Genomic DNA, 26,733 nt, shown 5'->3' with positions numbered 1-26,733 from the left:
TTGACTTAATTGAAAGCCAGTTAAAATTCATCTTTTTCCTTGATATAGAATGCATCTTCTTATAGATTGCCTTTCATGTGAGTGCTTTTCTTTTCACTCCAAGTTAACATTGTTGAGGCTTGGACCTAGTGTGTTTTATGCACCAGCTTATATCCAGCAACTGCTGTGATACCTGGCACGCACATGGCAGATACTCAAATCATTTTTGTAGGAATTAATGATTGGTCAGTATCATCATTGTTAAGTTAGAATTAAGATGCAAATGAGATGTGCCTTCAATTTTAATTAAGAAATTTAATTTCTTGGAGAAGAAAACTAGCACCTGTGATGTTTAAATGCACCTAAATCTAGATGTATATAATTGTGACATTTGCTACCGTAACCTCTTGTGATGTTTTGTTTGGACTGTTGATTTGGATTCTGTCCAATTTCTTCGCAGAATTCCACATACAACTGCGTTTTAAATCTGCTTTTTCATTTGTTGCTGTTAAGGGGAAAGTAACTGTCTAAAATAGGTAAAGTACTTGATCTACTATTTACGATATGTTTCATATTATACAGATGGGAATATCTTTGAGTTATTTGAAGACAAGGATAAAGTAAATTATAATGGAGAGAAATTGAGGTATATTTTAATTGTGTAGTTCAGCATTTGTTAAAAGTAGAGAAATGGATTGCCAGCCATTAAGAAGAATGTGTAAATCTTTGTCCAGTATCCTGCCTATTAAGCGTTTCTGACTCACAACCAGTTTTTCACAGCCAAAATAAACAGAGAGAATGGAACAATTATCTAATAGATTTAGGCAATGTTGAGGATTCTTGTTTCATACACTTTGTTTCCACTGGAGTATGGGATTCTAAAGAATGCATGTGCTAGCTTTAATTAGTATTTTAGCAGCAGCTATTTGCATGTAAAATTTTTTTAATTTATTAAATAATCCCCTAGCAATTTATTTGTACTTTAACTTTCTTAGCAGCTCCTTCCTTAATAAATCTAAAGTTATTAATAAATCTAGGCAGGCTTGAAAGGAAATTATTGAGTCTTCATTTAGTAAGGTCTAAATTAATTATATTTTCTGGACTTTACCCTCTATCTTATTGTGGCTAATGGTATGATCCTGTATTTGTTTTCTAAAATAAGTGAAGTTCTATGTTATTATATCTCTCTTCTCCAGTAGTATAGGAAGTTCCTTATATTATAGCTTTCATTTCACTGATGACTTACTTTCTTTAATTGCATGCTTTAAAACTCTAATTCTAAAAATACTTCTGAAAAGTGAGGCATTACTAGTAGCAGTTAAACTGGAGTCTTAATTAAACTTAAGACTATCATTTATTTCTCCTCTGAGCTGCGTTTGTAAAAATTTTTATACTGTATTTAAACAGATTTTAAGACATTCTTATGCACTTAATGGGTTGGATTTTATGCATTTGCAACAGTTTCTTCCTATTTTAGGCATAAAGCTTAAAGTTTAGACTGGCAGTGTAAGTGGTTATTTGATTGGAAAGTTGGAAAGAAGAGAAGTTCTGTCTTCATATACAGGATTTGTGGTGGTAGAATATTAACATGAAACTGTTTCATGGTCAGGGTGAGAGTACTGAACCGCAACAGGAGGGCAGAGTAAGTGCTGATGTGTGGTATAGAGAACATCTCCCCAGCAAGGGCAACACTTGGCCCTCCTTCTGTAGCATTTACAGTGAGTTAGTCCCTCACAGAGATTTTATTAAATTCGGAGTCTTAGGGGGAGGGTTTGGGGAAGAGGGGTAGAGAACAGAAGCTTTGGGCTACAAGTTCCATAATGAACGTGGTGTTTGGTGGAGCTCCCCAGGGGTAGGCCTCTCCAGCCTCTTAACATCCCATCCCCCTTGAGACCCTGGACGCTTTGTGCTGTGAGAGAACTTGGTCTGGAGCTGGGCGGAGGGAGTCTACCATCTACCACTGCAGAGTCTCAATTCACTTCAGTTCAGTCCCTCAGTCCTGTCCGACTCTTTGCGACCCCGTGGTCTCACTGCAGAGTCTGGATGCAGAGTCTCTAAGTAGACTTCCGCCACGCAAGTGTGAGGTAGTGGTGTAATGACAAACACGAGAATTCCACACGAGCTTTACCTCTGTGCCTGTTTGTTCAGAGAGGACACCTAATTCATGGTGTGGCTTATGTTTGTGTCTGTTAAACCCAGTAAGTTTTGTTGTAAGTAGATTTCAGTCTGTTTTAATGTAACAAAGTTTTTTGTCTGAATCTTCTGGCAGCCATCTCTCAAATGTTAATGGTAATAGCTGTCAGTAGGAAGGGTATCCGCCTACGTCTTTTCTGCAGTGCTTGAAACCATCCCACTTCCTTTTTCTTTTTCTTTAAGAACTGATTACTGACACTTGGGAATTATAATCAGATTTCATCAATCTTTATGGAAAGGTTACCAATTATTGCACTGAAAAACAGGCATTTGTCTCTAATAGTAAGTGTTTCTTTTGGTATGTCTCTCTCAGTTCATTGCTTTTAAATACCTCTTAGGTGAATGAATGCTTTGTGTCATGCCCCGATTTAATACATTTAAAGCAGACTTTATTGATGGCTTTCTTACTTTCAGTTATATGGGAGGGGGAATAATTTAATAGAGAATTTTCATAGGATCTTTTGGTTGCTTAGATGTCCTTGGGGTAGAAAAGAATGACTGGTGTCAGTTACTTCTGTTGTGATGCAAGCTCCAGAATCAATATTTGCGTTGAAGAGTTGAGAGCAGTGAGGGTTTTTATGGTGGGGATGTACATATTGAGTGTTGGGCTGCACCTTCGGTGTGTATTCTTTGAGTTTGTTCTCTAATGACTCTCAGAGGCTAGATTCAGTCACTCCAGTTTTAGAGAATAGAAGGCTTGGTTATGAGATTTGTCCTTGGGCACTCAGCTAGTACATTAAAAACAAAACAATAACTTGAATCCAGATCTCTCTGGCTTTTCTTGTCACAGTTCTTAGAGTGTTTCCATTATCGTAGATGAGTGAAATGTTGGGCGGAACGAGGATACAGCCGCTTTATCAGCACCATCACCCTCGTTCTTACCCTCCTGTCTGTTTCTAATGTTCTTCAGCATTAACTGGCGAATTTTAGGAGCCTGCCAAGGTGTCTGGCTCATTGTGTTCAATACAACATAGGCTTGTTTAATTTAGCAGTGCTCTGAGATGAAAGGTTCATGACGGCCAAGTACAAACAGACCTTCTGTGGGATGTTAATTTTGTTATAGGAGAGAATACTTGTTTTTCCTTGCTCTGTGTTAATAAAGAAGCTGGCACATTTTCTCATCAGTTAAAAAGGACTTGAACTTGTTTAAATCTGTGTAATCAAAGGGAAGCGAGTGGTTCTGATAAACATTTTTCTTTGTGCAGTTTTTGGTTAATTCCATTTTATACCTGCCAGCAAATTGCAGTTTGTGTGCTCTTTTGTTCTTTTCTTCTTCTACTTTGAATTTGATTTTATGATTGGTCGCTGTGGGGATTTGGTGGTAGGAAAATAAATCATTTCCTCATTTGAACAGATTGTGTGTTTGTGTGTGTATGTGTGTGTTTACGACAGGTTATCCTGTAGTAGGCAAAGTGATTCAGTCAGGCCCCTGCATGGAGGTGTCACTATATGATTTTGTGTAGTAATTTTTTTTCATAACAGCTCTATTGACATGTAATTCACATACCATAAAGTTCACCCATTTAAAACATAAAATTCAGTAGATCTTTCTGTATTCACAGAGTTATGCATGGATCCCCAGTCTCATTCCAGAACACTTCCATCACCCCAAAAAGAAACCCCAGACTGAGTAGCAGTCACTTTCCATTCTTCCCTCTCTTTAGTCTCTGGCAACCACCGTTCTACTTTGTGTGTCTCTGAATTCAGAGTGTGTCATATAAATGGAATTATACAGTACGTGTGACCTTTTGTGTCTGACTTCTTTCACTTAGCATGCTTTTGAGGTTTGTCTGTGTCATAGCATATGTAAGAATTCATTCTTTTTTGTTGCTAAATAATATTCTACAGCATAGATAACATTTTGTTTATTCATCCGTTGATGGCCACTTAGGTGGTTTCCAGGTTTTGGAAGTTGTGAATGCTACTGAGAACATTCATGTCTAAGTTTTTTGGGTGGACATCTGCTGTCGTTTCTCATGGATATATACCTAAGGGTAGAATTGCTGCCTTTCATGGTAACTCTATATTTAACTTTTTGAGGGACTGCCAAACTGTTTTCCAAAGTGGCTGTACTATTTTACGTTCCCATCAGCAGTGTTAGAGGATTCCATCCTGGCCAACACTTGTTATTTTTTGTTTTGTTTTTCATAGTAACCATCCCAGTGGGTGTGAAGTGGTCTCTCGTGGTAATTTTGATTTGCATTTTCCCTAATGGCTGCTGCTGCTGCTAAGTCGCTTCAGTCGTGTCTCACTCTATGCGACCCCTTAGATGGCAGCCCACCAGGCTCCCCCGTCCCTGGAATTCTCCAGGCAAGAACTCTGGAGTGGTTTGCCATTTCTTTCTCCAATGCATGAAAGTGAAAAGGGAAAGGGAAGTCGCTCAGTTGTGCCCCACTCTTAGCAACCCCATGGACTGCAGCCTACCAGGCTCGTTCATCCATGGGATTTTCCAGGGAAGAGTACTGGAGTGGGGTGCCATCGCCTTCTCTGCCCTAATGGCTAATGATGTTCAATATTTTTTCATGAGCTTCTTGGTCACTTGTATATTTTTTAGAGAAATGCCTATTCACGTTCTTTTCCCATTTTAAAAACGGGATTGTCTTTTTATTGTTGAGTTATAATGTTTTTGTGTATTCTAGATTTCTTTGCACCCCTCTGCCCTCCACATAGGTCTTTATCAGAGATATGAATTGTAAAATTTTCCTCCCTTTCTGTGGATTGTCTTTTCACTTTTTAAAAAGAATGTTCTTTGAAGAAATTTTTTAATTTTTGAGAAGACCAAACTTCTGTTTTTCTTTGGTTGCTTATGTTGTCTTGCCTCTGTTTGAAATTTTCTGCAAGTTAAAAAAAAATTGCACCTTATTTCTATACATCTGATTTTAAAAGTTGCTGCAAAATTAAATGATCAGCTGTTAACTATACAATGGATAGAGGTATTTAAACATCTTTCATATTTTCAAATATTCTCTTACAAGGTGAGAAGACCAAGTTTCCTAACCTAAAACTCAGTGTGCATTTTTTAAGTTAGAAAAAATGTCTTTCAATGTTCTGCCTAGCTCAGAATGCATGGGACATTCTGTGAACATTTTCAGTGTCTTGTATGTACTAAGCCCTAGACTAGGCTTGGGGATCCGGAGGTGACTGGGCCATGGCTCTATCCTCAAAGAACTAGAGCTCACATGCCAAGCTAGAAGTATCCACAGACAGTGGAGACCCATGGAAGGGAGGAAGGAGTACTCTTCTATATCTGGGTGAGAGTGCCTCACTGAAGAGTGGATACTTGAAGCAGCTCTATTGAGATATAATTCATGTACCATGAAGTTCACCCATTTAAAGCCTGTAACTCAGTAGATTTCAGTATATTCAGAAGAGTTGTGCTCAATCCGAACACAATGGCAATCAGGGTGGCAATCAGAACTTTTTGTTAGGGTCTTTGATTTTCTCCTCCAGTTTCTTGCTACTGTATACAGCGAGTGTCTAGACCAAGCATCTTGTAGCCATGGTATTTAGAATTCTTAGTGTAATAACATGTAGAAATGGATGTGACAACTTCGATGCCTAGATGTGAACCTAAACAAAACCACTTTACTTTCTTCAGGTTTTCCAGGTTTTCAGAAAGGAAAATTTCCTGCTTACCAGTCAGTTTAGCATTGGGCGGGGAGGGTGTATGTCTGTCTCTAAGCTAAAGCCCAAGTAATTCCATACAGTCAGAGCATAAAATGTGAGGCGAGGAGTAACAGGTGCGTGGCTGCAGAGGAAGATTGATTGTAGAGAGCTGGGTGTGTCCTGTTAAGGAGTTTAGATTTTGTCCCTGTTGATTCTGGAGCCACTCTCCAGCAGGGGGAGCGTGATATAGTCACTCTGGCCACTGTGTTATGGATGCTGCCTGCGGGGGCAGGACTGGAGACCAGAGTCCCATTAGGCTGTTGCGTTAGTCCAGTAAGAGTCAGTGAGGACCTGAACTAGGGTATTTGTGGCAGAGTTGGATAAGACCCAGGCTGGAAATGTTTAGGAGCTATCAGTCAGGAATCCTGGCTACAAGTAACAGAAATCCTCCTTAAGTTTAAACTATCTTAAGTTAAAAGAGGAATTAATTGGAAGGTTCTTGGAGAAGGTTGTAAAAGATATGAAATGCTGCAGAAACCAGAACAACCCAGGGTCCTCGGGGATTGGAAGAGGTCTCATCATCACAGGGACTCTTTCTCCCAACTCTGGGCCCTTGGGCTTCTGCATAGGGCAGGGGCTGTCTTCTTACTCTCCTGCCAAGAGGAAGAAAAAGCTCCTCTCTCCCAGCTCATTTTTAAAATCCCAGGGGCTCTCTTGGCTTTGAGTTTTTTGCCTTCACCAGGCATGGGGGTCTTTGAAAGCTGTCTACCACCATCACGTTGGGAGTTCCCAAAAAGAGGAAGGTTGTTGTGGGCAGAGCCAACCCTGCACACATGCTCGGGGAGTACTGAGACGGAGGAGATCTGGGGAGGAAGAGTGCTCCCACTTGTGTGTCTCTAGTAGCCTGTGATGGCGCCATTGCCACCGAGAACGCAAGTTCAGGGAGCAGGCAGACCGGAGTGCCATGAGTTCAGGTTTAGACCAGCTTAGACTGGGGCCTGGAACTAATCACAATTTGTATGTTACATATTTTTATGATTATTTGACTGGTTTGGCTTTCTTCACAATTAAAAGTCTCATGAGGACAGGAACTGTCTTGTTTTCTTCATTCTGAACTTCCAGAGCCCAGCATAGTATACTTGACACATAACAGGTATTCAGTGAATATCTGTGTGAATGATTCAGGTGAACACGTTCAGCAGGCAGCTGAGTGTACAGTTTGGATCTCAGTCGAGGACAGGAAATATAGATTTGGGAGTTATCAGTGTAGGGCTATGTAGTGGACATAGTGGCTAAGGAACTGTTATGAAAGTTCAGATACTGTGTAGACCTGAAATTTTCATGTCCAGGTAATGAAATTATGCCTTTTTTCTTTGCCATGCCAAATATTATCAGTAATTATCTACTGACAATCCTGCTAATTAGTTTTTTAAATTTCGTGACTAAAATTAGATTTGTGATAGGTAGGGAAATAAAGGTGATAAAGACAGATTCTGTTTCCGTTTAAGAATAACTGACTCATAGGATGAAACCTTGGATATGATTTCAGATCACTCCTGTAAGCTCTCACAAAAGATGTTTATAAAAACACTTGGAACAATACAGATTGTACTAAGAAAATGTGCTTTGATCAACTCTGGAGATACAAAGCAGGGAACTTAATAAATCAAGTCCTATTTGTGAATGGAAAGGACTGGAAGTTCACCTTAAAAGTAAGAACTGAGTTCACAGCAAGACCTAAATTTTGTATTCTGAATAGCAGATGTTAACTTATTTTCATCTTTTATATATTAAAAAAAAGAATTGCAGGTTTCAGATTTTGGCATCTTGAAATCTGACTCCTGATTCCTATCTCTTAATAGCTTTTGGAACACTAGTCTAGAAATGGAATTTGACTTTGGTTTTTTACCCTTTAATTTTGAGGTGAATGTGCTGCCAGCTCTGTCTTTCCTCTATATTCAAGAAAACCAAATCACAGGTAGCTTGGATATGGTATAATTTTTATTATTTAAATATTAGAAAAATAGGGTGTTGTTTATGTAAAGTAGTAATGTTACGTTGACACTTGGGAAAGATGGTTTTTTGGTTTTTGTGCTTTTTTTCATTTTAGTGCATAAATAGAATTGTATTACTTTTAGGGCTAAACGCTCTCATCCTACCACCTTGCCATATGACAAGATATTATAGTAAATTGCATGTATTTTAAGTGTCTTTGTTTATTGCCTAGATTCCTTTCTTACCCTCCTAGTAGAAATGTGAGCCATATTTGTTTGTTTAATTTTTTGCCAAAGAACTTTAACTAAATTTGCCTGACTCCCAGTGCAGGCAAGTGTCTTTTAGCAAGTTAATTTAAAGGAGCATTTCTAAAAATTCAAATTGCATAGATTATAGCATTCCAGCTTTTTAAATTACTGTTAAGATATATGTTTAAAATATGACACAGATGATTTTCTTTTGGTTTATAGATTAATGCTTATTCTTTCAAATAGGTTCAACACATATCTGATAGACTAAGACTTTGTGCCTTCTGAATTTTACCAAGGCTCCTTCAAGACTGGGAAAGAGAATACATTTCAGTTCTTAATGATAAAGTCAAAATTATGAGTTTGACTCCTGCGTAAGCTAGTTAAGTTATAAATGGGAAAATCTCCATGCTGAGACCCCAGACCCCAGCAAACTGTATCCTTTTTGAAATCAGTTAGAGCTGAAATGAAAGAAGGTTGATTTCTGGAGGCTCCTGGAGAAAAAAAAAACTTTAAATACCTCTAATATAGTTTAGCTTATTCTGTATTCTGAAATGATTTTCATCAAGAGCTTCTTACCTTCATTCTTTTCTAGTTAATTTTTCAGAGGTAGAATCATTCAAAATAGAAAAGTTCACAGCCTAGATGTCAGAGGGGTTCGTCAGCAGCCCTTACGGATGGTGGTGCACAGTGGCCCTTGGGAAGAGGCCTGACTCGCTCGTGCCGCTGGGCCCGGGGCTCATCAGGGCCACTCCTCTGTTGCATCGCTTTCACATATGCCGCATCTCCACTCCTTAGTTCTTGGATTTTTTTGGTAACTAATAAATATAATTTTATCATATATGATAATATTACTTTGTCATATAATTTTATTACTGTATCATTCATGATGAAAGTGAAAAGGAGAGTGAAAAAGTTGGCTTAAAACCCAGTGTTCAAAAAATGAAGATCATGGCATCAGGTCCCATCACTTCATGGGAAATAGATGGGGAAACAATGGAAACAGTGAGAGACTTTGTTTTGGGGTGCTCCAAAATCACTGCAGATGGTGACTGCAGCCATGAAATTAAAAGATGCTTGCTCCTTGGAAGAAAAACTATGACCAACCTAGACAGCATATTAAAAAGCAGAGACATTACTTTGCCAACAAAGATCCACTTAATCAAAGCTATGGTTTTTCCAGTAGTGATGTATGGATGTGAGAGTTGGATTATAAAGAGAGCTGAATGCCAAAGAATTGATGCTTTTGAACTGTGGTGTTGGAGAAGACTCTTGAGAGTCCCTTGGACTGCGAGGAGATCCAAGCAGTCCTTCCTAAAGGAAATGAGTCCTGAATATTCATTGGAAGGACTGATGCTAAAGCTGAAACTCCAGTACTTTGGCCACCTGATGCAAAGAACTGACTCATTGGAAAAGACCCTGATGCTGGGAAAGACTGAAGGCAGGAGGAGAAGGGGATGACAGAGGATGAGATGGTTGGATGGCATCACCGACTCGATGGACCTAAGTTTGAGCAAGCTCTGGGAGTTGGTGATGGACAGGGAAGCCTGGCATATTGCAGTCCATGGGGTTGCTAAGAGTCGGACACAGCTGAGCGACTGAACTGAAAAATAATTATAAAAGGAACATTAAATAATGGGGGAGGAGGAACATCCAAATAGTTTACCTTTACCCAGATTTAGTCTAATTAAGGAAGGATTTGTCTGAGTTATGGAAAGTTTAAAACAATTGAAATGCACCTCTGATTAAGTGTGTGTAGAATTTAGGCTAATGTGTTGCTTAGCAGTTGTAAAGACTGGTGATTCTAAATAATATATGCATACTCTGTATGTAAACTGACATTTCTAATGGACTTTAGCTGTGGTTTCTGTAGTTTAAGTAGCTGATGAATCTTGATTATGCTCTCAGTAAACAGTCTTTCTCACTAGACAGAGAACGCAGACACTTTTCAACCAGCACGTGCTTCTGTGTTTGTCACACCTGAATTTAATAAGTTTTATTCTGCATCTCCGAAGTAGTGAAATAGTGTGCAGAAATGCTTTTAAGGGTGGAAGTGTGTGGTTTGTAGGCTTCTTTTACAGATGTGTTTCATGAAACCTTGTATATACAACAGCTCATCTTCAGATGACAGTAGAGGTCTGGACTGGCCCTCACACAAGCTCGAGGAGCTCCATTTGAAACCGTTGTTCAGGCTGTCATGAATGAAAGGTCGAGTCTGGGGAGGAATGAAGGATAAATTACTTGTCTGTATATCCTATTTGTTAATACTTTATACTGTATTATTTACTTACGTGAAAAACACGGGTGCAATTTAAAATGTTTGACACCACCATACACATGGTCAAAAGTAATAATCACACTGGCAGCTACTCTACCTCATAACTTTAAGGCAGTCTTTTCATCTTAGAGGAAAGACCTTGCCTGACTTGCCAAGATTATGATAATGAAGGGTACCCAAAAGCCAAAGCGAGGAAGAGAAATTATCCTATATACCTAGTCCTGTCAACAGTGTTGTTCTCTCTTCCGTGTTAAGACATAGTCCGATTAAAGTGAGTTAGAGAATAACAATCACACTAAGAATAAACCACCAGTGCTCAAGGTTGTAACAGTCCCCGTTCTCAGACACGTGTGGTCCCTGTGGGGGCCTGGCTGGGAGACTCCCTGCTAAGGAGTTTACGGTTTCTTCTCTTCATCATGGGGAATAGCTCTGTCATCTTGGGCAGGTTCTTAAGGTCATTAGTGCTCTACCAGTCTGTGAAATGCCTCATCACAGAATTGCCATGAGGGCAAGTGGAAATGGCTGCATCTGAAGTGGTTAGCACAGTGCCTGGCTGTTATAAATCGTCAGTAGGTGTTAGGTGACGGACATTAACAAGGCAGCAGTAATGGACGGAGGAGATGCTGTGAAGAAGCACAGATTCGGCTCTCAGCTTTAGTGGACTCCACTGTGACAGCTGTCATTCTACCTTTTAAATTAAAGAAAATATTGGAGGCGAGTTGGAAAAGCTTCATAATGAAAACCTTGTTTACTCTAAGCTGTTGAATGTCTCTCCTTTTTTGGACATGTCTTACCTGTTTACCTTAAAAATTTTTATTTTCATTTTTACAAATCTGAAAAACAAAAATGAAAAGTTAAAATTACAGAATATGCTGGTTGGTTTTTCGTCTTTCATTTTAATGGTCATTGCTTCTCTACAGGAATGAAAATATTCACAAACTGTGCTCACAGAACTTGTGGTCTGGAATGCCGTGGTTACCGAATATTTAGGAGCCACCAGGGAAGTCTGTTTAGGAGATTAGCGGTGTTTAATGTGGATGTGAGTTTGGATATGATGTGTTTAGAACATGTGACAGAATCAATGTCAGTCAGAATTTACTAAAAGCTTATCACCTGATAAAATTGTTCCTTTGAGAACAGAAAACATGATAGTTCAAAGACAGCTTAAAATTTTTAGGAAAGGAATAACAGTTTCTAGGGAAATCTGAAACACAGTACATCAACGGTTTTCTCTAACAAGGGATGTTTATTGAATTTTTTTGTCCATTGCATGAGTTCATTGGATTCTTTTATTAAAAAAATCCTAAACGAGGAGCACCACTGCACAAGAGAAAATATAGTATAGATTTTCAAATGGATGCCCTTGATAAGCTGTAAACTGTCGTATATATTAATGGCAAGAGGTGTGGACCTATTGAGTTCTGTTTTTGATGAATAAATAAGCTTATGTCTTCTGTCAGATGTGAGTACCAGCTTTGGTCCAATTGACACGGCATTCTCTAAAATCAGCAGAAGAGAATGCGCTATGGTGCAGTATCTCGTCTGACACTAACAGGGACTTGACTTAAAGCTGCCTAGTTGTTATAGATAGTTAATTAATTAATTAATTATGGGTCTTGCTATGTGTTTTTCACATCTTTTTATACTTCTAAACTGCCAGAATCTCTTAGAGATGACAAGTTCCACTCTGTGTATGGAAGTACTTTTTTTTTTTTTTTTAACATTTGTCCTGAATTCACTTAGGTTTCAAAAGATACCTTTGTTCTGGAATTTTAAGCTGTCAGTGTATAATTCTTTATTCATCTTATCACTGGCATTTATTATTTTAACTTTATATTAGAAGAAGAATCATCCTGTTTCCATTGATATTCTTTAGTTGTATTATTTAAGTGCAGTGACTAAAATCTTACAGACTAGATGCAGAATGGCTTTGTAATTTGCTGCTGACCGTGCTGCCTGAAACCCAGAACGTACAACAATGACAGACAGAGTACATGTGCAGTAAATGTTTATTTGAATTAATGAATTGCTCTAGGCTAGCTTGCGGTTATAATATTTTCAAAATTGAGTGACCAAGCATTCAGTACTGTAGTTTAGCTAAACATTTGGGCTTTGTTTGAAGCCAATAAACAGACCGCCGTGTAATCCAGAGAGACCAGTCTGTTCACTTTTCCGTCCAATAGTAATTTACTTTTACAGTTGTGTTTATATAGAGTAAAGGTCAAAAGAAAAGATGTATTTGAGGCAGTTATATCAATTGCTTCACTACAATGAAAGATTTTCAATATGCTAATGAAAAAGGGGCAATTTAGAATGGATATTGTAAAATATAAGCAGCTATTTTTTCTCCAGCTTTATTGAGGCGTAATTGACCTGCAGTAAATGGCATGTGTTTAAAGTGTACGATTTCATCTGTTCTGACAAACACAGACACCCTTGAAACCATCACCACAGTAAGAACATTGAAAGTACCCATGGCCGGCGAAAGCTTCTCTGTGCTCTTGGTAATGCCACCCTCACACCCTTCTGCTTGTATCTCCATGCCGCCACTGACCTGTTGCTGTAGATTAGTTTGCCTGTTCTAGGTTTTATGTAAGTGGATTTATGTACTCTGTACTCATTTTTGCCTAGCTTCTTTCACTCAGTGTAACTATTTCAAGGTTCGTTCATGTTGCTGAGTGTATCAGTAGTTTTTTCCTTTATTCCTGAGAAATACAGATACTCCACAGTTTGTGTATGTATTCACTGTTGATGGTCATCTGGGTGTTTCCAGTACAGGCTATTATAAATAAAGCTGATCTGAAAGTTTATATACAAGTCTTTGTATGGACATGTGCTTTCTTTTCTCTTAGGCAGATACCTAGGAGTGGGATGGCTCTATCCTGTGGTAGGTTATGTTCAAGTATTTTAAAACCATCAAATTGTTTTTCAAGTTGTCATGTCCTTTTACATTTATCACCAGCAGTGCATGAGAGTTCCAGTTACTCCACATCTCTGTCAGCAGTTAATATGGTCAGTCTTTTTAATTCTAGTCATTCTAATAAATGTGTCGTGGTATTATCTCATTGTGCTTTTAATTTGCATTTTCCTAATGACTAATGTGTTGAGTACTTTTTTATGTGCTAATTTGCCATTTCTCTGTGAAAGGTCAGCTCTATTATTCATTGATTATATTTTTTGTTTTCTTATTGCTGAGTTTTGAGAGTTCTTTGTATATTCTATATATAGATTCTTTATTAGATAAATGATCTGCAAATATTTTCTCCAAGTCTGATTTGTCTTTTTATTTTCTTAACGGTGTCTTTCAAAGAGCAAAAGTTCTTAAGTTTGACGTTCAGTTTATCAGTTTTTCTAATTTATGGGTTATGCTTTTGGTATCATATTTAAGAAATCTTTACCTAATCCTTGATCATAGAGATTATCTCCTGTTGTCTTGTAGAAGTTTCGTAGTTTTAGGCTTTTACATTTAGGGATATGATCCATTTTGACTTGATTTTTGCATGTGATACAAAGTGTGATCAGAGTTCGTATTTTTTGCATATGGATATCTGGTTGTTCCAGCACCATCTGTTGAAGTGACCATTCTCTCTTCACTGAATTGCCTTTGCACCTTAGTCAAAAGTCACTTGGGGTCTATTTTGGAGTCTGTTTTGTTCCATTCGTCTTTTGTCTGCCATTATGCTTCTACTATCTGGTCCCATCACTTCATGGGAAATAGATGGGGAAACAGTGTCAGACTTTATTTTTTGGGGCTCCAAAATCACTGCAGATGGTGACTGCAGCCATGAAATTAAAAGACACTTACTCCTTAGAAGAAAAGTTATGACCAACCTAGATAGCATATTTAAAAGCAGAGACATTACTTTGCCAACAAAGGTCCCTCTAATCAAGGCTGTGGTTTTTCCAGTGGTCATGTATGGATGTGAGAGTTGGACTGTGAAGAAAGTGGAGCACCAAAGAATTGATGCTTTTGAACTGTGGTGTTGGAGAAGACTCTTGAGAGTCCCTTGGACTGCAGGGAGATCCAACCAGTCCATTCTAAAGGAGATTGGTCCTGGGTGTTCTTTGGAAGGACTGATGCTGAAGCTGAAACTCCAGTACTTTGGCCACCTCATGCGAAGAGTTGACTCATTGGAAAAGACTCTGATGCTGGGAGGGATTGGGGGCAGGAGGAAAAGGGGATGGCAGAGGATGAGATGGCTGGATGGCATCACTGACTCGATAGTCATGAGTTTGAGTGAACTCCGGGAGTTGGTGATGGACAGGAAGGCCTGGCGTGCTGCGATTCATGGGGTCGCAAAGAGTTGGACACGACATAGCGACTGAACTGAACTGAACTGAACTGATGCTGTCTTATGGAGAAGACAGTGGCACCCCACTCCAGTACTCTTGCCTGGAAAATCCCATGGATGGAGGAGCCTGGTAGGCTGCAGTCCATGGGGTCGCCAAGAGTCATACACAACTGAGCGACTTCACTTTCCACTTTCATGCATTGGAGAAGGAAATGGCAACCCACTCCAGTATTCTTGCCTGGAGAATCCCATGGACGGAGAAGCCCTAGTAGGCTGCAGTCCATGGGGTCGCACAGAGTCAGACACGACTGAAGCAACTTAGCAGCAGCAGCAGCATACTCAGGCTTGAAATTTGGTAGTATTAGTCCTCCAACTTTGTACATTTTTTTCAGAGTTGTTTTGGCTATCCATATAAAACTTAGCATCAGCCTATCAACATATACAAAACAGCCTTTGAGACTTTGTTCGGGATTGTACTGAATCTGTATGTCAATTTGGACTTCCCAAAATGAAAAATGGAAACAGTGACAGACTTTATTTTCTTGGGCTCCAAAATCACTGAAGATGGTGATTACAGCCATGAAATTAAAAGATAATTGCTCCTTGGAAGAAAAGCTATGACAAACCTAGACAGCATGTTAAAAAGGAGAAACATCACTTTACCAACAATGGTCTGTATAGTCAAAACTATGGTTTTTCCAGTAGTTGTGTGAGATGTGAGAGTTGGACCATAAAGAAGGCTAAATGCTGAAGTATTGAACTGTGGTGCTGGAGAAGACTCTTGAGAGTCACTTGGATAGCAAGATCAAACCAGTCAATCATAAAGGAAATCAACCCTGAATATTCATTCAAAGACTGACGCTGAAGCTGAAGCTTCAGTACTTTGGCCAACTGATGTGAAGAGCCAACTCATTGGAAAAGACCCTGATGCTGGGAAAGACTGAGGGCAGGAGAAGAAGGGGACGACAGAGGATGAGATGGTTGGATGGCATCACTGACTCAGTGGACATGAGTTTGAGCAAACTCCAGAAGATAGTGAAGGACAGGGAAGCCTGGTGTGCTGCTGTTTATTGGATTGCAAAGAGTTGAACAAGACTAAGTGAACAACAAAAAACAGAGATGGCACTAGTGGTAAAGAACCTGCATGCCAATGTAGGAGACATAAGAGATGCGGGTTCGATTACTGGGTCAGGAAGATCCCCTGGGGGAGGACACAGCAACACACTCTAGTACTCTTGACTGGAGAATCCCATGGACAGAGGAGCCCTCGTGTGCTACAGTCCTTAGGGTCTCAAAGAGTTGGACACTACTGAAGCAGCCTAGCATGCTTGCATTCGTATGTCAGTTTGGAGAGCATTGACTTCTTAGAACAGTATTAAGTCTTCCAGCCCATGAAGATGTTTTATTTCTCTCCTTTATGTCATTAACTGCTCTCAGCAGTGTTTTAAAGTACAGATCTTGCATATCTTTTGCCAGATTTAGGCTTATTTTGTGTATTTTGGCCTTATTATAAGTGGTATTTTTAAAAATGTCAGTATAAAATTGTTCATTACAATTCAGAAATACAGTACAATTTATGAAAATACAATTTGATATGTATATATTGGGATAGCCAAAAGATTCATTGAGTTTTTTCCATAAGATGACTCTGGTAATGCTTAATTGTCTTTAACTTCATACAAAACAATTTTCTTAGATTGTATTTTGATAGCTATCATCAGTGTGCATTAAAAAAAAACTTAAATTGGTGAATTTTTGTGTAGTCATTTTAGTATTGAAGATGGAAGGAAAAAAAGCAACATTTTTGGTGTGTTATGCTTTATTATTTCAAGAAAGGTAAAAACAACTGAAATGCAAAAAAAACCATTATAGCATATGGAGAAGATGCTGTGATTGAAAGTGTCAAAAGTGGTTTGTGGTTTCATGCTGGAGATTTCTCACTGAATGATGCTCTGCATTCAAGTAGGCCAGTTGAAGTTAATAATGATCAAATCAAGACATTAATTGAGAACAGTCTGTGTTACACCCTTCTGGAGACAGCTGACATACTCGAAATATCTGTATCAAGTGTTGAAAATCATTTGCATTGGCTTGGTTATGTTAATCACTTTGATGTTTGGGTTCCACGTAAGTTAAACAAACAAAAACGAAAAAACCTCCTTGACTGAATTTCCACATGTGAGTCTTTACTAAAATGTAATGAAAATGTTCCATTTTTAAAACAAATTGTGATGGGCAATGAAAAGTGAATACTGTACAATAATGTGGAATGGAAGATGACGGGACAAGCAAAATGAACTGGCACCAACCACATCAAAGACCGGTCTTCATCCAAAGAAGGTGATCTTGTGTATATGGTGGGATTGGAAGGGAGTTCTCTATTATGAACTCCTTCTGGAAAACCAAGCAGATCCAACAAGTGCTGCTCCCAGTTAGACCAACTGAAAGCAGCACTCGAAGAGAAGCATCCAGAATTAGTCAACAGAAAACGCATGATCCTCCCTCAGGATAATGCAAGACCACATGTTTCTTTGATGACCAGGCAAAAACTGCTATTACAACTTGGTTGGTAAGTTCTGAGTCATCTGCCGTATTCACCAGACATTGCACCTTTGGATGTCCATTTATTTTGGTCTTTACAAAATTCTCCTAATGGGAAAAATTTCAGTTCCTTGGAAGACTGTAAAAGGCACCTGAAACAGTTCTTTACTCAAAAATATGAAATGTTTTGGGAAGATGAAATTATGAAGTTGCCTGGAAAATGGCAGAAGGTAATAGAACAAAATGATGAATATGTTGTTCAATAAAGTTCTTAGTGAAAATGAAAAATGTGTTTTATTTTTACTTGAACTGAAGGAACTTTTTGGCCAGCCCAGTAGATCTTATATCCTGCAACTGTGCTAAACTCACTTATTTTCTAGGGTCTGTTACATTCTCTATATAAATTATTGTTATTCCTCGTCTTAGAGGGAAATTATTCAGTTTTTCATCATTAAGTGTGATGTTAGCTGTAGTTTTTTTGGGATTCTCTTTATGAGATTGAGGAAATTCTCTTCTTAGTTTGTTAAGAGTTTTCTCAGGAATGGATTTTGTTAGGTATGTTTCTGCATTTATTGGGATAATTGTATAATTTTTATTAGTTTGTTAATATGGTAAATTACATTGAATATATTTCAGATTGTAAACCAGCCCTGCATTCCTTGGATAAATCCCATGAGGTCATGATATATTATCCTTTTTATATATTGCTGGGTTTGATTTGCTAAAATTTTGTTTGCAATTTTTGCATCTGTGTTCATGAGGGACATAATAGCTTCTTGTAATGTCTGCTTATCTTCAGTATTAGGTTAATGCTGACTTCATAGAATAAATTGGAAATTATTTCCTCCTGTTCAGTTTTCTGAAAGAATTGGTAATTTTCTTTTCCTTTAGTGTTTGTTAAGAGTTCATGAATAAGGCCATCTGGATCCAGAGTTTTCTTTGAGGGAGGATTTTAAACTATAAATTAAATTTTAGAAATAGATTCAGGGCAAAAAAAATAGATCTGGTTCTATTCAGGTTATCTGTTTCTTTTTGAGTGGGTTTTGGTATTTTGTATTTTTCAAAGAGTTTGTCCATTTCATCTGTCAAATTTATTGCCATAAAAGTTTTTATTGTAGTCTCACATAATCTTTTTCATATCTAGAGTGTATGGTGATATCACCTCTGTCGTTCCTTATATTGATATGTAATTTGTGTCTTATTTCTTTTTTTCCTGATCAGTCCATTTGGAGGCTTATCAAATTTATTTACCCAAAGAATCAGCTTCTGTTTCCTTTATTTCTCTTTTTAGAAGTGTCATTGATTTTCCGCTGTAATCCCCATTCTTTTCCTTCCTTCTCCATACTGTGTGTATGTGTAATTTTAATTATTTTTCTTTTTTGCTAAATTTTTCTAATTTTATACAATCTGGTTCTTTAAGGTCTTGATTTAGGTTGTTTCCTTCCCAAGATGATTGAGGATATTTAGGCTCAGAGAAGTTGAGACAACAGTTAAAATGCACAGCCCTCTATCCATTTTCTTAATGTCGTAAATGCTGTGATAGAGACAAGTAAAAATGCAGTGGGAACATACAAGAAGAGAGATGAACCTGTGGAGAGTAAGAAGGCCTCTCTGGCAACTTTGATGTCCCAGGAGTTTTATTCTGTCGAGGTCTAGGATAAATCTGTAAGACCAAATGCAAAGTATTAGTTCCGACAGTTTATTCTGCATTGGTTGCCAATCTCCCTCTTGGTTGCTGTATTTCAAAAAATGAGTTAGAATATTCCAAGAGTAACTCTGTATATACCTAATACTCCCTTGGGGTTAATCGACAGATCTGCTTTTTATTTCTATTAAGACTGTTTGCAGTGGTCATGGTAACTCTGGCTGTAACAGTGGTGGCAGGTGTTGCTGACAAGAGTGTGTTGAATAGGAGGAAAACCTGGGGGCGGAATGTGAGGGGATTGTTAAAAAGATTTACATCGGTATCTCACTGCAAACTTAGTAACGCATATTTCTCAAACTATTCCTTATTTAACAGGTTATAACTTTTTTAAAAGTAATTTTATCATTAAAAAGCCATAATTCTATAGTTATTTTATAAATGGAGTGAAACCAGCATAATGTAGTAACATCTCAGAGTCCATATTACAAGGTTGAGTTCTCCAATCTGAATCAAGGTCCTATATTTAGGGATTTTGAAAAATACATAACAGCTGTTTGCTGGGAGGCACTAATAGAACTTGTGGTCAAATGTAGGGAAGAAACAAAAGGGAAGAAAGTGGAGTTATTTTCAAGTGGCCACGAGGGCCAAGAATTATGTGTATTATTTTATTTTCTCTTAAAAAAAAAAAAAGCAATGTGAACCTGAGCCTGTTTTTTTTTTCTTTTTTTAAATTATGGTTGGAAGCACAAGCTACTCCTTTAACTGGTTGCTTCTCAAAATTGAAAAATTTTCCATTCCATAAGTTTGTAGAGCAGAAAATAGCAGTGGGATTAAGCAGCTAGTTTTGATAGTGTCAGGACCGGAACCCAGACTCCTGAGTCAGACACCTGGATTCTAACACAGCTTCCCTCTTTTGTCCTCTGTATAGCCATGAGTTTAGCTTAATGGTACTTTTCTTCTGGTTGTGGTTTAAATGAAAAACTGAATGAGTTATCACTCAGATGTTTAATACTATTTTGGGTAGGGGACCCATTTTCCTCTTCTCAAGGATAGAGGAAATAATTAAGGGTCATGCAGATAAGAAGCTCCTTAGAGTTCTTGTGTCTGAAAGTGATTCCATCTCATCCACTCCATCTACTTTATTTTTTTAATTGACATATAGTTGATTTAAAATGTGTTAATTTCTGCTATGCAGCAAAGTGACTCAGTTATATACATATATACATTCTTCTTTATATTCTTTTCCACTATGGTTTATCCAGGATATTGAATATAGTTCTCCGTGGTATACAGTCGGACCTTGTTGTTTACCCATCCTGTATGTAATAGTTTTCGTCTACTAACCCCAGACTCCCAATCCTTCCCTTCCCCTGTCTCCCTTTCCCCTTGGCAGTCGCAAGTCTGTCCTCTGTGTCTGAGTCTGCTTCTGTTTCGTATATAGGTTCATTCCTGCCATGTTTTAGATATAAGTGACATCATGTGGTATTTATCTTTCTGTTTCTGACTTCACTTAGTATGACAGTCTCTACTTGCATTCATGTTGCTGCGAATGGCATTATCTCATTCTCTCTTTATCCACTTTTAGAATTACAGGTCTTTTTTAATTGGACAAACATAACTGAATGTCCATGCATTGTCTGTCTTCCTAAAAAAATTTAAAGTCAGGGAATTGATCATGTCCATACCCCAGCACCCAGCAAAATGCCTGATTGCAACTCCATCTTTATCCATTCATCTGTTAATGGATACTGGGCATTGTCTGTTTATTCGGATCAAGAGGAACCTATAAAGGCCTAGTTTGTGCAGATTATCTGGGCTGAGCATATTTTCTCATTCTTTCCTTTTCACCATTTCGTAGAGATTCTGATGGATACTTCAGAGAGCTATATGACACAGCCTCCTAATTTATTCCCGAAATTCATGTTTGTCAGATGCAGCAGCACCCTGATGAGTAAACATGATGAATGAAGTGCATTGAGTAGGTGGATGTCTTTATTTTTCAGCAGGACAACGTAGTGAAGTTCTATTAGTCTATTCAGCTAACTGAATCTTAGCTTTTAAATGTATCAGCTATTTGAAGTCTTTGTTAAAAACTAAATTGTTGGACTTTCACCAACAATTACAAACCGAAGAGCATCCAATTTGTCAAAAAGAATAAAAACAAAACAAAAATGAAAATTGTTTTTGTTAACACAGAATTATTTCCAGTGGTGAAGTCTGAAAAATACAGATTTTTAAATGTAATCTTTAAGTGAAAGTGAAAATCACTCAGTCATGTCTGACTCTGTGACCCCATGGACTATATAGTCCCTGGAATTCTCCAGGCCGGAATACTACAGAGGGTAGCCTTTCCCTTCTCCAGGGGATCTTCCCAATCCAGGGATCGAACCCAGGTCTCCTGCATTGCAGGTGGATTCTTTCCCAGCTGAGCTACCAGTGAATCCCATAATCTTAAAGACGCTTAAATGAGCTTTTCCTTTAAGATTTAATTAACTCATGAACTTAGACTCCACAGTCCATTTTTTTGCATAGCTGTCCCATTCACTGGGCAGCTTTCCCAGTTAGGATAGGTGATCACTATATTTCGTGGCCTCCATGATGTAGAAACTATAGTTGAGTGTGGTTAGCCCACCCTGGAGCTGAGGTGTTCTACGTTTCTACTTTGTTTCCTTTAAGGACTTGGGGCCGTCACAGTGGCACCAGTGCTTTTGTTGGTCAGATAATAAGGGGTAAAGGTAGTAGGTGCCAGGAGGAAGGGACCTTGTATTTTTAAAAAAAAAGAAAAAAAATGAGATGTGAATGAATGCTCAGACATTGAAATTTAATATTATAGAAATCAGCAAACTTTCAGAAAGTAAGCAGCCTCATTAAGAATGAAAATTGAACCCATTTTTCCTTTCCTTGGAGTTGAAATGCTGAGCTCGGAGAGGCCTTGAGAAGGTCCTCTTATCCTACCACCAGCACCATGCCCCGTTGTCTCATGGAGGCCATGTTTCAAATTAGCCCAGAGGGGCCTCTCCTCTAATCTCTCTATATACAGAATTGTCCATGACATATTTTATAAAAAGGCAGTTGTCAGGAAGGAGTGGCATTTATTACTTTAAAAATAAAATGTCACAATTTATATCTTTTGGGCTATGGGAGTCTGACATACAGCTATGACCTGATTAGGTGTATTGTTCTTGAGTAGACATTTTAGATTTGTTAAGTAATAAGATTCTGTCCTTTTGTTAATGGAAATTATGGTCTAGTTATGTTTGAAAAATTAAATTTCGATTTATCGTTAGTGGTAAAGCTAGAGTGTTTTTAGAGAGGAAGTTACAGAAAGTTAAATGCTGTCATTCTGTCTCTTCATACTAAGAACAAAAGCAAATAATTGTGAACTATTTCAGTGAGTTGAACCTTAAGTCAGAACTTGCCTTTTCCGGTATCATAAGAAGCACTTTGCTAGTTGCTATGGAAACACATTTAATTATTGAGTTGGAATTTGTGATGTAGATCCTCTATACAAATCTGCTGTGAAAGATAGATGTTGCAGACTAAGACTCTTAATGCTGCTCCTACGCCTGGGTCAAGAACAAACACTGACCACGCACTTGCTGTATGGAAGGTCCTAGGTGTACCCAAGAGACCTGGGTACACAGACGGGAAGACAAGGCTCTTAGCCTTGAGGAGCTCAGATTCTTGTAGGGAAACAGTGATCAGCCATGTGGACCCGAGCTGGACCAGTGATAGAATGCTGGTGTGTGCAGAGTGCACTGGGAGGGAACATGTGAGGTGACTTTGAGGATGTGTGAAATTTCCTGGTAGACAGGGAGTTGAGATGAACACTGTGCCCACAACGGAACTGCCTGGATAGGGGCTAAGAGGTGAGGAGTTTTTGGTTGTTGTTTTTAGTCACTATATATCTCCATAGCTGTACTATTGGGAAATATTTGGGGAATCTTAAATTTTTAAATTCATGAGCCAGTTGAGTGTAGACTGTGGAGTCACCTTGCCAGCTGCCCACTTGACTGTGCCACTCTGAGATATTTAACTTCTCCAGTCCTCGTGAGGATGAAATGAGAGACTATTGGTGAAGGGCCTGGTTCAAAGTTTGACATTTAGTAAGCTCTGAGTAAATGTGAATTGGCTTTTTTAACAGCATTAGCTTTATCATTGTTCATTCTAGCCTCCTGGTAATCTTGAATGTTTTTTGTAACAGTGAGGGGTCTGTATTTGTAAAACATGTTATGCTTGCTTGTCTTTTGGGTGTCTCACTGTGTGTCCTGTTGAGTACTGACTGTGTGCTCAGCACTGGGCTGGGACTCGATGTTGGGGAAGTGTGCCAGCTCCTGTCCTTCGGCAGCTTACAACTTAGTTGACAATGAAAACGGGCAAACCTGAGCTAAAGCAAGTGCGCACTGAACTGTGCTGCGCGGCGGCCTGTGCACACACCCCGAGTGTTACAGTACAGGCCTCTTCCGTTTTGCTGCGCTTCATTCACTTTGAAAATCCTGCATGTTTTTACCACTGAAGGTCTGTGTCCAGCCTGCATCGAACAAGTCCACTGTTGCTACTTTTCCAACAGCGTTTGCTCACGTAGGTCTCTGTGTTGTATTTTGGTAATTCTCACAGTATTTCATACTTTTTCATTACTGTTATATTTGTTTTGCTGACTTGTGATCTGTCACCTTTGATGTTATTTTACTCAATGAATGCTGAGATGATCGTTAGCGGTTTTTTTTTTTTTAAGCAATAAAACATTTTTAAATTAAGGTATGCCCATTGGTGATGGACAGGGAAGCCTGGTGTGCTGCAGTCCATGGGGTTGCAAAGAGTTGGACACGACTGAGCAACTGAACTGAACTGATTGTTTTTTAGACATAATGCTACTGTGCACTTAATAGACTACAGTATAAAAAAAAATAGACTACAGTATAGAGTAAACATAAATTTTATCTGTACCGGGGCCAGAAGATTCATGAAACTCACTTTATGATGATGCTTGCTTTATTGTGATGGTCTGGAACAGAGCCCTCAGTGCGTGTGTAGCCCGGTTACTTTTCCAGAGGGTCCAGAAGGAATAGCACCCCACGCCCGTATTCTTGCCTGGGAAATCCCATGGACAGAGGAGCCTGGTCATGGGGTCGAGAAGAGTCAGACATGACTGAGCGACTAACACTTTCAGGCATAGTTACCAGAGAGAGCCCAGGGGGTAGAAATAGGAATTAGGCAGAATCATAATGACTGATGACTCGGGAAAAAAAAAGCCAAACAGAAAATCTCTGCGTGGTGGACGCACTAGATGTAAGAGGGAAGCAGTTGCCCCCGTGTGTGATCCAAAGCTGCCACCTGGGTTCTCTTTCCTGTTCACATCTGTGTAATTGAAACCTCCTCATTTTGCAGGACCCCTTAGGAGGTCAACCACGTATCTGTCATGTTTCTTTTAGAATGAAGGGATTTATTATATCCTTTGCTGAGAATAGTTTTTGATCAGGTATAGGAATGAGCGCTAACTATAGAATAGGAGGTGGGTGCAGTTGAGGGGGGTGAACACACCAGAAGACAGATTTCATTTTGGTCTCTAACAACTCTCCGACAAAAAGTTCCAGAACAAACTGCTTGCACCATCTGCTGTGCTAGAAACGAGGGATAAACACAGAAACGAAAAGATGAGCAGTTCCTTACCTCAGTGACCTTAGAATCTTACAGACTGGTGAAAAGACAAAGGTAAACAGATAAGTTAGCAGAATGCAGCTACCGGAGAGGAAGGTGCAGAAAGGTCAGTGGCAAAGTGCACCAGGAAGAGGGCACAGCAGGGGACGTTGGGCAGACTCCCAAGACACATTTTCCTTTGTGGTCCTCTCAAGTGTCTGATTCCAGGCAGGGACGGGATGCCCTGATCTCTCATTCCAGGCATCTGCCCCGCCTGCCTCTCTCCCGGGCCCCCCTTTACTTCACGGGGGCCAGGGTGCAGCAGCAGACTGCAGCGCTTCCACATGGGAGCTTACAGGGAGTCAAGCTGCTGTCCACCAGGCTTGGTCTCCTCCACCAGGGCCGCGTGCTTCTCTGAGCCCTGGATTTGCAACAGTTGCTGGGCCTGATGTTGGGTGCAGTGAAGGGGTACGGCCGGGACAGCTTAAAGAGTATCCAGGGAACCGTAGTATCTACAGTGTCGAGTGGCTGTATTGCTGTCTCCTACACAGTCCCAAGTGTTTGGAATTCTCTAATATACTTGAGTCTTGAATATTTGTATAAGATGAAAGGCTACTCTTCAGGAAATAATACTGTGAGAATGGGAGGTTGAATTTCATTATAAGCTTCAATTCACTTAACAGCTTCCCTGGTGGCTCAGCTGGTAAAGAATCCACCTGTAATATGGGAGACCTGGGTTCGATCCCTGGGTTGGCAAGATCCCCTAGAGAAGGGAACCCACTTCAGTATTCTGGCCTGGGGAATTCCATGGACTGTATAGTCCATAGGGTCACAAAGAGTTGGACACAACTAAATGACTTTCATTCACTTAATAGCCCTTGATAAAAATTCCTAAATGTATAGTAGTAACCTATTAGACTTAGGCACAGAGGGATCTTAGAGCCGATGGTCCTTACGCACACCTTTCTGGCTACGTACTTGAGGGCAGGAGGAGAAGAGGGCGACAGAAGAGATGGCTGGAGGGCATCACTGATGCAATGGACATGAACTTGGGCAAACTCCAGGAGATGGTGAGGGACAGGGAGACCTGGTGTGCTGCAGTCCATGGGGTCTCTGAGAGTCAGACATGACTGGGTGATTGAACAACAGCATGTGTGAGCTGATGAAATCCGTGTGAGAGAGATGGCCATGGAAACAAGGCTCCGTGGGTGACTGGGCCACTTCATGGAAATTTGGGAGTCAGTGTTCAAGGCCTGAATCCCGAGGAGCGAGCTTCTCTCTCCCCTGAGATTCAAGGTTTCAAATGCATTTTATTTTTAAAGCGACTACTCAGTGATCTCTAGCTCAGAGTCTGAAAAGCCGTGTTTAATAATAAACTTGGTGTGTGTGTGTTTGTGTGTTTCAGTCAAAACAGCTTCATAGCAATAGCAGCAGCTACACCAACAAAGAAAAGCTTTGTACTGTCATATCTATCAAGTACTACAGTAGCATCACGTTCTTTGGGACTTTTAAAGCCAAAAGTCTTAATGTCTGTTATTTACTGTAAGAAGACATGAACTCCTTATCCTAATCTGAAATATGTATAATCCATTTTAAACTTTGTACCACATTACTATTTTATTAGTCTCTTCTGTTCCTGGCTTGTTTTAAATATAAAAATTATTGGAAGAAATTGTTTCTCTTTAAAGGATTTGAAGCTTAACTGTCTAAAGGCTTAAATATAATTTCTTCATTGTTCCTTTGCAATTTCTATAAAAATACAAAATTATTTTCATACAGGAAGCTGAAAAAGCGGGCTGTTGTAAAGGAAGCTGCTATGCAGTTCCTTCCTTTCTAAACTTCAAGCTGAATGCGTTTCCTCACTCCAAGTTCAAGGGCTTAGTTTACGTGCCTGAAGATAAACTGAACAGCACCTGCCTCTTAGTCACAAAGGGAATGTCTTGAAGCTGCGAAGCAATCATGTGTACTCAGTTTCAGCTTTTGAGATTCTCAAAGCATGTGGAAAAAAAATAAATTCAGTAACGAATAGTATAGGACATTCCAGGGTTTCGGCAGCTCACCTTGGGCTTCCCTGGTAGCTCAGTAGGTAAGGAATCAGCCTGCAATGCAGGAGACCCAGGTTTGATCCCTGGGTCGAGAAGATCCCCTGGAGGAGGAAATGGCAAATCACCCCAGTGTTCTTGCCTGGAAAATCCCATGGACAAAGGAGCCTGGTAGGCTACAGTCCACAAAATCGCAAGAGTCCGACATGACTTAGCGACTAAACCACCACCATAGGAAATTAAATCAGAAGAAAGTATAAACCAAGGGGTCAGGTTT

General features: G+C 39.3%; 1 protein-coding gene and 1 pseudogene across 6 annotated transcripts in view; one reads left to right on the top strand and one right to left on the bottom strand.

Moving 5' to 3' along the window:
* The window catches only part of LOC113883386, a 39,258-nt pseudogene extending 26,417 nt beyond the window's left edge, over positions 1 to 12,841 (bottom strand).
* Positions 1 to 26,733, top strand: part of MRTFB (myocardin related transcription factor B) — a 213,264-nt gene that overhangs the window by 13,766 nt on the left and 172,765 nt on the right. The window contains exon 1 of one of the 6 annotated variants that reach the window (XM_027527413.1): positions 495 to 515. The exons of the other annotated variants lie outside the window; for them this stretch is intronic. The gene's annotated coding sequence lies outside the window, so the exon portion shown is untranslated. Of the gene's footprint in view, positions 1 to 494; positions 516 to 26,733 lie in introns of those variants that run through there. 6 annotated transcript variants of the gene reach the window in all.

Source organism: Bos indicus x Bos taurus, chromosome 25 (assembly GCF_003369695.1).
Source record: "Bos indicus x Bos taurus breed Angus x Brahman F1 hybrid chromosome 25, Bos_hybrid_MaternalHap_v2.0, whole genome shotgun sequence".
NCBI classification, from domain to species: Eukaryota; Metazoa; Chordata; class Mammalia; order Artiodactyla; family Bovidae; genus Bos; species Bos indicus x Bos taurus.
The sequence above is the reverse complement of the archived record's forward strand: the minus strand, read 5'-3'. Positions and strand labels throughout refer to the sequence as shown.